The 17,558-nt window shown below is 41.6% G+C and overlaps 1 protein-coding gene across 15 annotated transcripts in view; it reads left to right on the top strand.

Annotated features, from left to right (window-relative positions):
* CADPS (calcium dependent secretion activator) overlaps nt 1-17,558 on the top strand; it is a 470,398-nt gene that overhangs the window by 183,357 nt on the left and 269,483 nt on the right. The gene's annotated exons all lie outside the window — the stretch shown is intronic.

Here is a 17,558-nt window from a genome sequence, read left to right on the forward strand (position 1 = left end):
AGCAACTTGTAAAGCAGAAAAAAGGTTTTGCAGATTCTCAGCCCCAGTGTCACACAGCAGAGTATAGAAAAATGGGTTTAGAGCTGATAGACAAACAATTATTAGCCTGATTCACCTCTTTGGCTATTGAGCATCTAAACACACTCTTTTATGATACTGATTTCCATATGATCACAGAACTATGCTGTTTCAATTTCGCAAGACATAAGGATCCTTCATACAAAAACAAAAACAAAAAAAAACAGCATTCTCACCCTCTCCCCAAAATGAAGGGAGGCAAAATTCCCACAGTCATTATATCCTTCTCTGGGCTCTATCAATTCCTAGTTAAGTTCAACCACAGTGCCATCTGTATTTTCTGTTAGGTAAAGACTAAATTGTAAAGTTAACCTCCAACGAACTCATATAAAATGATGAGGGGAATGAAAAACCAAGACTTGGAAACCAGCAGAACTCAAAGTTCCAGGACAGGAAGAAACAGGCTGTGGGGGAGTAACAGTGGGAGGAGACAGTCCCATTGTCACCCTCGATTTCCGCACCCATGAGCTCTGGTGCTGAGGGAGACAGCACCATACCGCTCTCTGATTTAAAGCATCTATTCCATAAGACAGACCCCCGTTCTTTTCAGGTGCCTACTGCTAACTGGCAATGTGACTGAGTCTGCAGTAAACCATACCAAATTTAGGTCAGGCCAGTTTCTTCCATGTGAGGGGTAAGGGTGGGATGGTAAGACGTGTCAGTTCCATGGGCAGGAATCCACTGCTCCACTCCCTGTGCTGCGAAATGAGTTCTTCCACCAGATGCAGTGCTGAGCTGAACACCCTGATGGTGGATCAAGCATGCCAGGAGTCCGTGGATGGTGGTGCTGACCAGATTACATGCGCAGAGAAGAAAAATTCATGCCCACAATATGTGTATATAGAGTAAAGACAGGGGTGCCTGGGTGGCTCAGTCAGTTAAGCATCTGCCTTCGGCTCAGGTCATGATTCCAGGGTCCTGGGATCGAGCCCCATGTTGGGCTCTGTGCTCATCAGGGAGCCTGCTTCTCCCTCTCCCTCTGCCTGCCACTCCCCCTGTTTGTTTTCTCTCTCTCTCTCTCTGTCAAATAAATAAAGTCTAAAAAAAAATAGAGTAAGGACAGATTTCTGTTCCCTCCTTGATGGAAGGGGTCTAATGTAGTCAATTGCTACCAGGTGGCTGGCTGGTCCTCCCAGGATATGGTGTAATACTAAGGACTCAGTGTTGGTCTCTGCCATTGGCAGATTGGCCACTCAGCAGTAACATCAGCACTGCTAATATTAGTGAGTCATGTGTAGCATCTATCCCTGCCACCATGGCTACTTTGCACATGGGTGGCCGGGGGAAGAGGCTGATTGACATGGACAGAACATGTCCTTTTGTCCACCTTGTCAATGCTCCTGTGGTGGTCTTTTGATGGATTATCACATGAAACACAAATGAAATGTGGATACATTTCATATTAGAGCTGCTGAACATAAATTTAGCAGATGTGATTACAAAATGGCAAATGAAGAAATTCAGGTATTCTATTGGTAGCTCATCTTGGTGATAGAAATGGAGGGAAATGGAATTTTGAATATTTTCCCCATTCATTTATTCATCAAACGTGTATTGAGAATCTGCTCTGTGCCCAGCATGATGCTAAGTGCTGGGGTTACAACTGATGTTGTAACAGATCTGTCCCTGTCCTTATAGTGTGTAGCTTACCACCTAGGGTGAGAACAGTAAAAAACTAAAACACGTGAATACACAAAATAATCCTGGCTTCTCAGAATGACCAGAAGGGAAATGAACAGACTGATGGAATGAAGAGCAGTGGGGTGGGAGGTAACAAGCACTAGACTGGATAAAGTGATCAGGAGGACCCCTCTGAGGACATGAAGTTAAACTGGGACTTGAAGGGTACGGAGGAACCAGCATGGAAAGAGAAAGGGGCTGAGTGTCCCAGACAGAAAGAAGAGAAATTCTAGGGCTCTGGGATGGGGAAACACTTGATGTTCCAGAAGTTTGAAAAAAACAGGAAGTTCAGTGAAGAGGGAGTGTGACTCAAGATGCTATTAGAGAAGTTAGTAGAAAACAGACCATCTATGGAGAGGCCATGATTATTCTAGAAAAAAGTGAGAAGAGACATTGGTGTGTTCTAGTCTGAGCATGACATGTGCACCTTTACATTATAAAGACGTCAACTGTCCCTAAATAAATTAACAAATAAATTAACAAATTCAGTATACTAATAAAAATACTAACAGATTTTGTTATTTAAAAGGAAAAAAAGCTACTGTGCAGCTGTATATGGAGATTGTAGTACAGGGGCCAAGACTCAGAGCTGAAGACCAGGTAGAATGCTAACAGACTGGCCTGGCAAGCAAGCATGGTGGCTCAGGACAAGATGGTGTGGCACCCTTATTCATCTTATAACTGGAAGTTTGTGCCCTTTTACCAGCTTCTCCCTATTTCCCCACGTCCCTACCCCCAGTAAGGATCTAGGGTATCACATGGTGACTGTAGTTGATAATATTGTATTGCACCGTTGAAATTTGCCAAGAGAGTAGGTAGAACTTTAGCGGTCTCTTCAAAAAAAAAAAAAAGAAGAAGAAGAACAGCAAACAAAACAAATGTAAATATGTGAGGTGATGTATGTGTTAATTAACTCTGTGGTAAGAATCCTATCACAATGTATGTATATATGAAATCATCACATTGTACACTTTTAATATATTACAGTTTTGTCAATTATACCTCAATTAAAAAAAAAAGAATGACATCCTTCAAGAGTATGGTTACAGGATCAGATTCATGTTTACAGTAGGCCAATAAGATGTGGGCTTATTGGTTCCAACTCATTTTCAGAAGACTGGAACAAAATATGGGTTTTATCTCCTGAGCCAAGAAATAGGTTTATCATCTGAGCCAACTCTGATCATATGGTAGCTTTGGTAACCCCAAAATTGGGGCTCGATGGGAAGGAGTGCAGAGATGAATTAGTGGTGTCTGCTCTGATGCAGAAGAAAAATGTGGTAGGAAGTGTGCCAGGTTTTTGTCTTCTCTGGATCAGATGGTTCTTTTCTACCTATTGGTTCCTATTCTTTGTTGAGCATAAGAATTTTCTTGGAAATAGAGCAAAAATGCAGGAAGTGGAACCCCATCCCCTAGAAGTTCTGATCCAAAGGTTTGGGATGAGATCTGAGCATCTATCTTTCTTTTCAAACTCTCAGGTTAATTCTCTATTCTCTTACATACCAGAGTTTGACAACCTAGTCAAAATGCCATCATCCATATTCTACAAGGCACGTTATTGGCAGGTTTTATAAAGACAGTGAGGTTAAGAATTTCAAGTGATGGATGGTATATGACAATGTTTTTAAAAAAATCCATATGCATCTGGACATATAAATATATATTTTAAAAAAGAAGACCACATTGTTGAAATGATCATGCTTTCTATTCATTTACTATCTTAGCCCAACGACTTCTAGGAGAGGTAAAGGCATTACTGGCTGCCATTGAAAGAATCATTTTTGAGATGTGTCTTACTCTGTGCAGATGGATATACATTTAAGAAATTCTGTAACAAGGCAGGTGGGATTCTCTCTCTCTCACTCTCACTCTTGCTTTCTCTCTGACTCATGCAGTAGTCTAACCACAGATTTAGATTTCCAACCTGCAACCCTAAGGTCCAGGGTCCCGCGAGGTTGGTAGGTACTGAGCAGAATTTGGTGGGCAGCAGTGGCTCCTGGCAGTGCTGCAGTGAACAGAGAGACAGCTCAGGTGCTTCTTTTTAATTTATACAGAGAAGGTGAGAAATGGCCTCTGGAGCTGCTGCATTTTATTGCCAAATCAGGCACTGACGTCTCCTGGGGCTCTGGAAAGTTATTTAGTGACTCAGTTTCAGTCTCCTAGTCCATAAAGAAAGGAGTCTGCCATTCACCTTGGAGAGGAGTGTGATGAGGAAGAAAATGTGAGGTTCTCTATGGCTGCCATGATGGCAGGGAGGATCTACTGTTGTATGTAGTCACTCATCCATTGCATGAGCACCTACTATGTGCCAGCTCTGTTCCAAGAACTAGTGCTCCAGTGATGAAGATCAGACCCTGGTCTTCCTCCCACAGAGCAAGAGGAGAGTGTCTCGGGGAGAACTTGTGATGGCCGTTAATGGTATGTTTCTAAACCACGTTTATAGTTAATCATACAAATCTCCAGGTCACTCATCTTGAGCTACAGCATCATGTCATCATATCATTAGTAAAACTCACCAATAGGGTCTTCTTAAACACATACTTAGCAGTGAGACTACTTGAGTAGCGAGCGACTTAAACTGATTCCAGCTCACTTAAGTGACAGCATTTATTAATTAGGGAACAGCTGAGCCGCCCCACCTGAGGAACGCCGGGAACAGGACCACCCTGAGGGTAACAGCAGCAGGTGCAGCTGGGCAGTGTCTCTAAGGTGCTGCCATCTGAATGATGCAACTCCAGCTCAATTCTGCCCTTGCACTCCTCTGCTTACATTTGAGATTCTCAGGGGGAGGTCTGCTTGGCTTTATAGGTCTTATGCCCATGTTTTTAGCCTGCACAGGAGAATGGGGGCAGTGGGTGGGAGGGCCGTGCCTTGTCTGAGGCTCCTATTTCACCAGAACAAGATGAAACTAGGGTGTGTGGTAGTTCGCTAAAAGAAATGCAACGCACCATTTCCAGAGAAGAAGAGACAAGCAAAACAGCAGCTTTCCACCCTACGTGTTACGTGCTGTATGGTGCAGAACTGTGACAGTGGTTTGAGAAGCTCAAGTGGTTGACGTCAAAATTGCAGGGTGGATTTTACAAAACAGAAGCCACACATCCATGCACAGCCCCAAACCAGGTTCTCATTTTAAAAATATGGATGAATGTGTGCCTGATTCCAGAGGGTCACTGATGACCACGAGAAGGACCAGCCTCTCTCTACAAGCGTGTTCTAGTAAATGACCTGGATGATTTAAAACAACTCTTTCTGATCCTTTAGTTTCTATACTCTTTACTTGCTATCTTCTGACACTCAGAAACCCTGGTGAGTAAGCCTTTATGTAATTCGTGTAATCGATTATTAAATATATCATTCCTCAACTTTCTCCTTTTCCTCTCTGTATTTGGCATCACCTCCTTAGAGTCCTCTTAAGTCAGTGGTCCTGCCTCAGGCAACAACACTGACCCAGGAGAACATACCATCCCATCTCAAACTTCTCTGCCTCCTACCATTCCTGATGCTTTGCTCTCTTGATTTGCCTCATTTTCTCTGGTTGCTCCCTCTTGGACTCCTTGGTAGTTTTCTCATCGTTCTTGCCATAGACTGAATGTTTGTGCCGCACCCCCTCCAAAGTTCATGTGCCGAAGCCCAGTACCTGCGGTCATGATATTTGGAGTCAGGTCCTTTGGGATTAGGTCATAAGGGTAGAGCCCTCATGAATGGGATTAGTATCCTTATAAAAGAGACCCCAGAGAGCTCCCTTGTCCTTTCTGCCATGTGAGGACACAGAATACAGCTGTCTATGAACCAAGAAGCAGACCCTCACCAGACAGAATCTGGCAGAGCCTTGCTCTTAGGTTTCTCAACCTCTATAACTATGATGAATAAATTTCCATTGTATATAAGCCTCCATTCAATTTATGGTATCTTTTTCATGACAGCTGGAATGAACTAAGACACTCTTAAATGGAGCTCTCCCTGTGGTTCTTATATGGACTTGTCTCTCTAGTCTCTCAGCCTTGGAGACATTCCTTCCAGTGATATCAGCTGCTTTCTATTCAGGTCATTCCCAATGCCCTGCCCCTTGCTTCAGTCACTCCGTTATGCCTTAATCTCATATTTCTAACTAATCTGCCCCATATCCTTAGCATATCCAAAATGAGCTTATCACTCAACACACCAGTTCCAGTTCCCTCTTCCAGATTTCTAACTTCTAAAGTCATATATTTAGGAAGTTAAAATAAGAACTGCAAAATGTCATCCCTTTCACTCCTGCCTCTCAGTTACCTGCCCAATCCCCTGCTTTTGCTCTTAGCCTGGTTCGGATCTTGTGATGTCGAGCCTCTAGTACTAGAGTCAACTGCTAGTTCCGTTCTTGTCTTTGAGCACTTTCTTCTTTTTCATCTGCAGTGGTTTCTCAAGCGCAAACTAAGATATACTTTTGCTCGTGTCACTCCCCACCCCAAAAACCTTTCAAATTCTTTCCCTATTTAAAGCAGGGGTCATCATCTCAAATGCTGACAGTCAATGGAAATGAGTGAAATGAGTTTGGCATTAGAAAATTCAACTTCATTGTTTATGACCCTCAGTATAAGAACAAATACAACCTAGTATAAGAAGAATACAACCTTGCATCTTATTGGAGATGATTCTCTACCACAAGAAAAATGCGACAATAAATCACAACTTCCTTTTTCCCTCGGTGTGTTGTGAACTCAAATAGGGAGTCATGGGGACTGTGGCCAACCGGAGAATGAACACCTCCCTAATGAGGATAGCTGCTAATTGGCTCCAGCTCCAGCAGGATCATAGGCCCGTTGTTGACAGATCTTCCAGATTTTTAGGATAAGCTAAAAGTCAGTATTAAAAAATATACTGCACAGGAAAATCAAAGCCCATCTTCCCTCTAAACTTGGCAAACGAAGTATATGTTTGGGGCTCTAGTCTAAAGAAGAATCAGTACTCTTACCAGCTAAAATATTTGTTATCCTTCTCTACTGGTTTTGCTCTATGGTCAAACCAAACTACTTGTCATCCTTCTAAACTTGCTGTGAGCTTTCCTACCACCATGCTTTGCTTATGCTGTTTCCTCCATGTAGAATGGCATCTCATTTCATCTCCCATTGCCACTCTTTGAAATCTTACCCATCCTGCCTACCTTGGGAGCTAATTCTTCCTAGAAGCTTTTCCAATTATTAAAAGAGAAATGTATCTCCTCACTAAATGGTTGTTGAATGAATGCACGACAGGATTAGAGGAATGATTTGCCCTGGGAGTTCTTCTTTGCCTTTCTGGATCTCAATTCTCTCGTCTGTAAAATGCGTATGACTTATTTCAGTGCCACCTGCTTCATAGCAGCACCACTCCCACCTACTGTACCTACTGTTCAGGTGAGATAATGTCCTTGAAAATTCTTTATAAACTGTAAAAACAAAAAGTATAATAATAAGGGATTTTACCATAGGCCTGTTAAGGTGGAAGCAAAAAGAAATGCGAAAGGTAACCAGGAAGCAGCAATAAAAGCTCTTCCTGCACATATTGAAATTGAAGGACTAGATTTGAAAATGCACAATAGATAACAACAACAGAAAGATAACGTAGTCGTGATACTCGACCCTGAAAACTGCAAATGTTCAAATCAACCCATGTGGGCCCTAAATTCCTGGTACCTTTTGGGTCTCACAGTCCTCCCTGTCTGATTATTTACCTTCTTGTCGTTTAATTAAAATCAAGAAGAAGTTCCTTTAGTTGGCAGCAGTTAAGTGCTATTCCTTGGAATTTATTAACAGTCTCCCAATAAAATGCCCCTGGCTGTTAATAGAAATGATTTCTACTTGAATCAGATGGCACTTTGCAGTATTTCCTGCTCCATTTGGGACTCTCTCACAGATTCCCTGAGGAGGTCAGTATGAATTTAGAAACCTATAAACTGATATTGAGGGCAGTGAGTGGGGAATTTTAGCCATTTTCACTTGTTCACTGACATCAGCCCTTTAGAAAAACAAGAACAGATGGGAGAGATTCCTGCCCCCATTTTGGTCCCCGCCCCCAGTCCTAATCTACACAAACAAGACTGTCGATCCCTCTTCTTTGCCATAAATAAAGCTCTTCGTGCTGTTTTGGGCTCCAAGCCTTTGGCCATAAAGGAGGAAAGTCATTCCTGATAGCAGTACCCAGGCTGTGGTGACAGCTGCTGAAGCTTTGTTGCTTGGTGGCAGCCCACAACCATCACCATTATCACAGTTATGTCACTAAGAACTAACATGAGTCCAGCATCTTCTGGGCATCACTGTATGGGGAGGAGCATGAGATCAAAGGGCATGTGTAGTGAGGGCAAACTCTCTGGTCCCTGACGACTTAAAACACATCCCTGCATAGTTACCCAGTGCACCCTAGGACACTCCCTAAGTGAAAGATATTATCAAATTGCATAATATTAAATGATTATTTTGTAATGCACACTAAATTACTGAATTAAACTTCACTTACTGTGAACCACCAATACTAGATAGGCAAGGTGCCTTCTTGAAATATACTCCATTAACAGGACATTCAAAAAGTCAAACACAAAAGGAATAGAAACGGTAAATCCTCAAGCATATACCATCATGAAACCTGGGGATTTAATTTACCTCCCCTTGTTTGCAGACTAATCACTTTTTTTCCTTACACTATGACTTAGAGTGTACATTAATTCCAGTTGCAAGAAAACAAACAAAAAACGCTTCAAGAACTCAAGAGAAGTATCTGTCAGGTTCACAGTTAGCACGTACATGTATTTATGTTGTTTGGAACCAAAGACACCTTCCAGCCCACTGATGTCAGCTGAACCCGCTGACTGCCCCTCCCACTTGATTTTCTGAAATAACTTGGAATAAATGGGTTTTTTGGGTGTTGTTTTGGTGCCATAAGGAAACACAGGCATATTATGCTTCTGAAATATTATATAGAGAAAAGTAAAAGAAGCTCTTTTGTTTGCCAGAAATACATAGGTTTGTTTTTCTTTTCATTCACTGGAATGCAGTTAATTTATTCTCTTAGCACCACTGTTTTTCATTTGTAGTTTTCTCCTGACTGGCATGTGAACAGGTCATTTCACATATGAACCCCTAAACTGAAATGTTAGGGTCAGAGTATTTTAAGCCCCTCTCTCTTCTAAACATTAGGATCATTGTCACCTCTTCTTTGATTTATATGGTATGTTTATATTTCACCAAACACTTGCATGGAGAGTCTGTTAATTATTTGTTTCTTTGATTATACATTTCTGGATCACTTGTGTCAGGGATGTGTGTGTGTGTGTGTGTGTGTGTGTGTGTGTGTGTGTGTGTGTGCAGGTCAACTTCAATATCTGTGAGAATTGGTTAGCTTTATTCTGCTCCGTGACCACGTCATGCCCACATCGTGTCCACATTATTGATTGTAAAAACCGGACAAAGGAAGTAATTGTAAAAGCAAAATATGTCATTTCTCTACTTATACACTTTTATACTCGTTTTTAAACAAGGGGATTAGATAACATGCCTATTGCAAAATAATATTTTAAAGGATCAGAAAACTACTTAGAAGAAAACAAACACCTCCTGTTTCAATTATCTATGATGAGTACGTAAGAAACTGACCCCAAAATTTTGGCTTAAAAGAGCATTTTGTAATCTGTCATGATTTCGTGGGTTGGCAGGGATTAGGTGGGTGTTTCTTCTGCTCCATGTGTGTTGAGCTTCACATTGCATGGCAGCCAGGCTCCGAGAGCCAGGAAATAGAAGCTTCCAGTCCATGCAAGGCTTGGACTCAGAAGTGCCAGAGCATAATTGAGCCACATCCTGTTGGCCAAGGCGAGTCATAAAGCCAGCCCAAATTCCAAGAGCGAAGAGATAGACTGTACTTCCTATACCACGAGGGGCATATGAATCCAGGGAGAAGAGGCTGTCTGGAGAACATATTTGGAGACTGCTTAGTACAGTTAACATTTTGACATCTGTAGGCCCACTACTTCTCTGTTTTTGTGCATGCACATGGATATATTTTCATGTCAAAAATGGGTTTCTGTTACTTCTGTGCAGTTGTTTTAGTAGCAGGATCCTTTTTTCAAATGAAATGTTTCAGGGATTAAAGTCTAAAGCTGCTCCGCTAGAAGTGAGGGTGGAAAATCTGGAGGCCTCCTCCTCCAGGACCTACAGGGGACCCCAGGACTCAGTAGAACACAGTTTGAAAACCAATGACTAAAGAATGATGGCTAAAGCACACACAAATAATGAGAAATCCAACCCAGGTCTCTGACTCCACAGTCAGGATTCTTAACTATGCTATACTGAGCTCAAAGCCAATTTTCATTTCCATGCTATCTGCTATGAATCTCCAGTTAAAAATGAAACCAAGACAATTGATAGTTGATGGGAGAAGCCAATGGGGCATGTTAACTATTTTATTCCTTGAGATTCTTTGTCCTCTCATATGATTTGAAATTAGTTCCCTAAAAGTGTACCCACTTGGGCAGTACATCCTGGGTTTCTTTGGAAGCCTTCACGGAACTATCCTTTATACCCTTGGCTTTTATTGAGAGTGGATATAAGAAATGGCCTTCGGAGGAATGTTTGTGCATTGTGAAACCACTCTTTTCTGACGCCAACTTTTAATGGACAACCTTTGCAGGTTGTCCAGTGGCAGGTTCCTTTCAGGGTTCAGAAAGAGCAGTTTTGAAATTTGATTATTTCAAACAAAATAATTCATCAAGCCCTTCATTTTGCCTTTTGTGATTAGGAATTCAGAGTCCTATTTTTATTCAGTTTTACTACATTTCCTTAGCCTAGGTTTTTGAATGAGGTTACCATTGCCAGATTCCAGCTGATTCTTGTCCTTTTTAGCCTTGTTTATAGAGGTTTGTTGCATCCATACCTTTTGAAAGCCACCTCATTCTTTTGTGGAAGCAAAGTAAGCATATTATAAATTATAAGTAAATAAATAGATGAATCACCTTCCATCTTGAATAGGTCGCAGAATCTTCAACTGTATCTGATCTTATGCCCTACTATGGTTGTAAATTACTGAGTTCAGGAACAAAGTCTCTGCCTTCTGTTTCTCTCACCATGTTTCTCTCATCATCTTATCCTGCCATAGGTTCTTTTTACAGTTCTACTTACATCCAGCAGGAAAAGAATTTTCCCCCAGCATCTCTCTCAGAAAGGTGAGAATGTCATCTTGCATCTGATTGGTGCATATACATTATACAAAGGTATCATGTCCATGGTCCGGGCCCTGTGGCCAGCTACCTGGGACCTGCTGAATGACTTAAGCCAGGGAGGACTCTCACCAGGAGCTGATAGGGTCAGCTTTCCCCAAAATGCATGAACCAATGAGGAAAATGGTGGATATGGAATGAAATTTAGAGTGTTCTTACAGAGGAGAATGGAGGAAAGGTATCTGGTTGAATCTTGGCTATGTTCTTTATTGGGCAAGTCAGTTAAGCTTTCTAATCATTTGTGTTCTCATCTGAATTGAGGATAAAAATCCTTCTTTCCCCAGCAGCAATGAGCACATCTAATGCCCATATCTTGGTTTCTAATACCATTCTCCCATGAAAGTAACCAGGGCTCCTTGGAGAAATGACTAATTCTAGGGCTAGGGTAGACCATATACAAGATGAACCTGGAGCATTATGTAGTGCCAGAAAGTAAAGAATCGCTCAAAAAAAAAAAAACCCACAAAATAATGGACACATATATTAAAGAGACACAGAAGCCAACATAAAGAACTCCCAAAGGTCTAATCAATAATAATTAGAGCAATACATTCAATAACACATTGGGCTATTATAATGTAAAGTATAAAATAAATATCCTTAAGTCTATACTGTAATAAATAAATGACTAAATAAGTAAAGGAGAGGAGACAAATGGGAGACAAATCTCCCATACAGAAGAACTCCAACTAATTTATATAGATACTACTCAAGGAATAGTATCAAAAAGTTTGACTATACTTAGTGACTTGCTTCCAAAGAAAGCAGTATGAAGAGAGGAGGTGGAGAGGAAGTAAATTTATAGTGGAAAAACCTGGAAAACATTTCCTTAGCAAGGTGATAAAGGTGGGTATCAGTGATAACTTATGTTGATAGCTTGTACCCTCAATATGCTATGTTGAGAATGGCTATTCATTTCTGTGGTCTTCATCCTCAAAACCCATAAGCCTGGTCTATCCATGAGAAAAACCAGCATTTCCCAAATGAGGGACATTCCAAAAATAACTGGCTACGATTCCTCAATACTGTCAAGGTTATCAAAACCGGGGAAAGTGGGGCACCTGGGTGGTTCAGTCGTTAAGTGTCTGCCTTCGGCTCAGATCATGATCCCAGGGTCCTGGGATCAAGCCCTGCATCGGGCTCCCTGCTCCGCAGGAGGCCTGCTTCTCCCTCTCCCACTCATCCTGCTTGTGTTCCTGCTCTCGCTGTCAAATAAATAAATAAATAAATCTTAAAAAAAAAAACAAAACAAGGAAAGTCTGAAAAACTCTGATAGTCCAAAGGAGTCTGAGACATAAAGGCAAAATGTAATGCAGTATCCTTAATGGATCCTGGAAACAGAAAAAGGACATTAGGGGAAAAACAAAGAAAGTCCACATAAATTACGAAGTTTAATTAATAATAATGTATCAATATTGGTTCATTAGTTTTGACAAATATAGCATGGTAATGCAAGATATTAACAATAGAGGTACCTGGGTGTGAGGTATACAAGAACTCTCTGTACTATCTTTGCAACTTTTCTATAAATCTAAAACTATTCTAAAATAAAAAGTTTATTTAAATAGAAAAAGCCCTTCTTTATGGGATTGTAGTCACAATCAAAGAAATTTATAAAGTACTTAGCTCAATGTAGGTACTTGGTGTATTTAGGAGACTTGGCTACCATCAGCACCATTCACCCTTAACCTTTCTGCCCCATTCTCCATATAAGCCATTTGAAATGCTAATTTGAGTTTCTCATCCCTCCTCTCCCTATTTCCCACCCTACCTTCCAGCTTTAAAACTTCTAGTGCTTTTCTACGGCTTCTAGGATTAAAAGGAATAACTTTCCATGATCTACAAGACCCCTTGCACAGTCTTTCCATGACCCTATGCATGGCTTGACCTCTGTATATCTCCCCAGCCTTATTTCATATTACTCCCCTTCTCGCCCTGTACTCCATCCATATGCTAATCTGCTTCCAAATTCTCCTCTGCCACAGGCCCTTTGCACATACTATGCCTGTCTGCAAGGTGCTTTTCCACTCTTTGCATAGTTAATCTCTACTTAACCTTTATTCTCAATTCAGGAGCCACTAGGTCAGATGCCTGTCACATAATTTTGTTCTCATCCTTTGGAGCAATAATCTATTCGTAAGTTTTTATTAATATGCATAATTAATGTCTGCATCCTTCATTAAGTTATACATTTCATAAGAGAAGAACCCGTTAGTTCATTTATGCTTTTTATTGTATGCCTAGCTCCTACCACATTGCCTGGCACAATCTATGTTTCATAAATACTTAAGGAAAGAAGAAGGAAGGAAAGAATGAACTGCCTCTATTATTATCCTTTTTAGAAACCTTTTTTCCCAGAGGTCCAGACTTTCCCAATAAGAATTTTGAAATATTAAACTAGTGTCCTGACCTCTCAGCTTCCAATTCTTTTGAATAGCAAAACTTAGGAGGGTATTAAAATGGACTAGTTTGAAAATCCTATAACTCACTGGACACTACCAGTTTTCAGAGGTGATTTTTGAAGCACTAACATTCAGAGTGGGGAAATAGTGCTTGCAAAGGAGTACATGAGGCAGTCATGAGGAACTAGCACCGCAGTGCTTGGGACTTCCTTGCAAGGGTTCCTATGTAAGCTCCTTTAGGAGTTAAGTGTCTCACATAACTGGGACTGAATGGGTTTGTTCTGGCATTTTCTGGTCGTTTAGTGATTGACCAGGTTCCTGGGGGTATAGGTTTCCAGTGCTAAAGTAGAATAAACAGTGAAAAAAACAGCTCCTGCACTTATCTTTAACATAAAAAAAAAAAAAATGAATTCTTTCCTTGATTCCAGAAATACTTTTACTGTGGTATCAAGGCACAGCCACAAAATCTGTAGACTGTGAAATAGGATTTCAATTATTGAGGAAGGAAGCCTCTACCTTTCCGAATTGCCTTCATCCCTTGCGCTGCCAGAAATAGCTCACTACCGTTCCTTCCGATTATTTTCTTACTGCCTTTGAATCCGTTAGTTAATAAGGCAGCCCTGAAATAAATACTTTTTAATTCCTCTACAGGTGCAGACATGGTATATCTCTTTCAAAATGATTTTTCCCCAACTAAGTTCCCTCTGGAGAACAAAAGGCCTAGAGTGTCATTCTTCCCTCTTTTCATCCACACACAGTACCCTTTGTGCCTCCCTACCTATTACATAAGTCAGTCTGGAACAGAATTTAGAATAAAGCAGAGGAATTTTGGAGACCATGTAGACATACTGAAGTCACTGATTCAGTGATTGAAGAATCGGAGTTCTTCAAAACAAGATTTTATAGTAGGAACTCTGAGGGTCAACTTTGAAGGATAGGAATCCAGTCTAGGTTTTTGTTCATGTGGATTTGTCAAACAATGAAAATCGTGCCCACCATTTCTTTCTTTAAGGTTTTATGGGTGATCTAGAGAGAAACTGGATATGGTTCCTGCCCTTAGAAATTTCTAGTCTTGTAGGAGCGTTAGATATGTGTGCAAATAATAATAATAATAATAATAATAATAATAATAATAATACCAAGTTCCACAGTGGTAAATGCTGTGAGAAAGGGCCACCAGGAATGCTACACACAGAAAGCTCATTTCCTTCTTTCTTTCCACAAGAATTTAAGCACCTAACAGACCAGACTCTATGCTATTCTCTGAGATTATTATGTGGAACAAAAACCGTGGCACTTACAATCTAATGGGGAAACAGGCATCAGTCAGCAATCATACTAATGGATGTACAATTGAGGACTAACCTGAATTCTGTGATGGCAAGTGCATGGTTTTAGGAGAGCCTTTGACAAAGGAGTCTGGAAGACAGGATGTGGTGGAAAGCCTGCCCTCACAGAGGAAAGATGGTGGTTGCGGGGGCAGGTGGTGGCTGTGACTTTGAACAGAGTGGGGTGAGAGCATTCTAGACAAGGCAACGGCACATCTGAAATGGGCTCTGAAGCCCAGGAGATCCTAGTCATGCAGAGACGTCTTCTCATGAGAGAGACCTTCTTCAGCCTCTTGTCTTCCACTCACATATCAGCTCTCATCCCTGGGGCTCCATTCTAGAGCCTCCGATGGTGAGGGTTCCCTGGGCCAGCATCTACCTATGAGGATGAAGTTCCAACAGAATGGCTCTAGCTCAGCTACCTTTCTCAGTGTGCACTTGGCCCGTAAAAAACCATGCATCTTTGCCACACCAAATAGCGGTGGTAAGGACAGGCCATAGGTGCTCCCTTATTGTGCCATCTTCCTTCAGTTCTCTTTGTGTTTTAGATCTGTGCAACTAAAAACAGCCAACCAGTTGGCTGCAAAGCAACCATCCCGCAGGAAAAATGGGATGCCCACTCTCTTGCCAGCATCCAAGTCTTTCTGTTATTTTCTTGGAGGAAGAGCAGTAGGTAGCCCTACAGGGAGAATAAAGAAGAGCCATGGCAATTGCCACTTGCTCATGCTCCGGGAACCCTGATAGTTCTCTTGCTTTCTATTAGTTCCTCTCCTCTCCTTTCCTGTCTTTTGCTTCTATAACCATGGGGCAAGGCTAGTGGGGAGGGGCAATGGGATGATGATTAGGGCCAGCAGGTCAAGCCGGACATCTCTTAATAAACCCCAGGGGATGTGAATATCCCCCTACAGTCTGCGTCTCCAATTCCTGAACAGCAGGATGAATCCCATTCGACAGCCTGTTGGAGATGTTTCTTTGGGTCAGTGTGTTTCGCCTCTGCAACTTTGTTCATGCAGAAATCATATGTAAAATATCCATACATTTATGCTTAAAATTTTTTTTTAACAAGGGAAGGATGATATAAACCTGGGCCCCAGAAATCTCAACTTCATGCTCACTGTGTGGTTTATCAGGGAAGAGAAACTGGCTTAAGATATTCTTGGGTAAAATGAATTCATTACAAGCTCTTTCTTTTTCTGCAAGATCAGCATGGTTTCTCATTCCAATGAAAGAATCCCCAGAAACACAGATGTTAGAACCAAGCATTATTTTTTTTTCCTTATGAAATAGTGATGTTGGGAAACCTAAAAAGATTAGTGTAAATGGAATTTAGTGAGGAAGGAGGGCAAAGTCTTTTGCCTGATTGGAAATGAAGTGGGGTTTTTCTACTTTTATCTTAAGGTGAACTTGATGAAGGAATCAAAGGATCACCCACCTAGACACCCTCCTCACCCTACTTCTCTCCTACCCCCCCTCCAGGTTTTCTACTTCTTGTGTTCTGATTTGGTCCTGGAAGCATCTCTGGATTTTATTTTATTATTTTTTTAAAGATTTTACTTATTTATTTGACAGAGGGAGAGAGAGAGCACAAGCAGGGGGCGCGGCAGGCAGAGGGAGAGGGGGAAACAGCCTTTCCCACTGAGCAAGGAGCCCGATGTGGGGCTCAATCCCAGAACCCTGGGATTATGACCTGAGCCGAAGGCAGGTGTTTGACTGACTGACCCACCCAGGTGCCCCGCATCTCTGAATTTTAAATGAAGGATTGGTGGTTGTGTGTTCGTGTCACCCTGACCCTCTGAGCAAAAGGTTGGAGACCTGGTGTGTGAGGATGCTGCTGCAGCTTCCTCCTGGAACACAGAAGCTGGCCGCAGGAGCACACACAGCACATAGTGGGGCTGAGACGCTCAGAAGGCTGCCAGCAAGCTTCCAGCAGTCCCCTGTGTTTTACACATCTCAGTGAAATAACCTCGAAAGCAGGGTGCCACATAGACCTGTCCAGATTTTTTTTTTTTTTTTTTTTTTGCAAACCTAGCACCTTCCTGAACAAATTTCTTGACCACAGCATGAATGGCCAAAATTCCCATTCTTTTTTCTTTCCTCAAATTATTTCACATCTCAGCCCAGCTGGTAATATTGGGAAATGTTTAACAGCTAGAGGATTAATATAATGAAGCTAAACCTCTGTGTCAGTTTGACAGCATCTCTTTGCCTCCATAATCAAATGTTGTCAGGGCACACATCTTGCTTGCCTGAGGTCAAACATCTACAGCAGGATTTCTCAACCTCAGCACTATTGACATTTGGGGCTGGATAACTCCTTGTTGTGGGGTCTGTCCTGGGCATCACAGGATGTTTATCAGCGACTCTGGCTTCTTACCCACTAGATGCTATTAGCACTCTCTCCTTCAGTTGTGACAACCAAAAATGTCTCTAGACTTTACCAAATGTTCCCGGGAGGGGTTTGGGCCAGGGGTGGGGGGTGGGGAATAGGACTCCCACCTCTCTACCTGGCTAAGAACGACTATCCTATAGAGATCATAGAATTTGCCAGAAAAAAATCCCAATCCGGGTCTCTGTGGAATCTTAATGTTTCCTTAGCAAACTTTTGTTAAGGGGGGACCTAATGCCTTCATCCTATAAATTATGATGGCTAATATCACCGTTTATGTTGAAGATTGTCTCCTGAATGTCTGCAGCCCTGCTTTCCTGATAAGAAACTAAAGGTTGCCATGAAATGAATCATTCAGAGGGGTTTGCAGGAGGAGGTATAGCTCTAATCCTTGGCTATTCCCCAGTGCTGGCCAGTATAAATTGCCAGTGCTTGTTGACTTAGAGATTAATTATGAATGATAG

Source organism: Eumetopias jubatus, unplaced genomic scaffold, assembly GCF_037043125.1.
Source record: "Eumetopias jubatus isolate StellerSeaLion01/CBP00866 unplaced genomic scaffold, mEumJub1_p1.0 scaffold_1, whole genome shotgun sequence".
Taxonomy (NCBI): domain Eukaryota; kingdom Metazoa; phylum Chordata; class Mammalia; order Carnivora; family Otariidae; genus Eumetopias; species Eumetopias jubatus.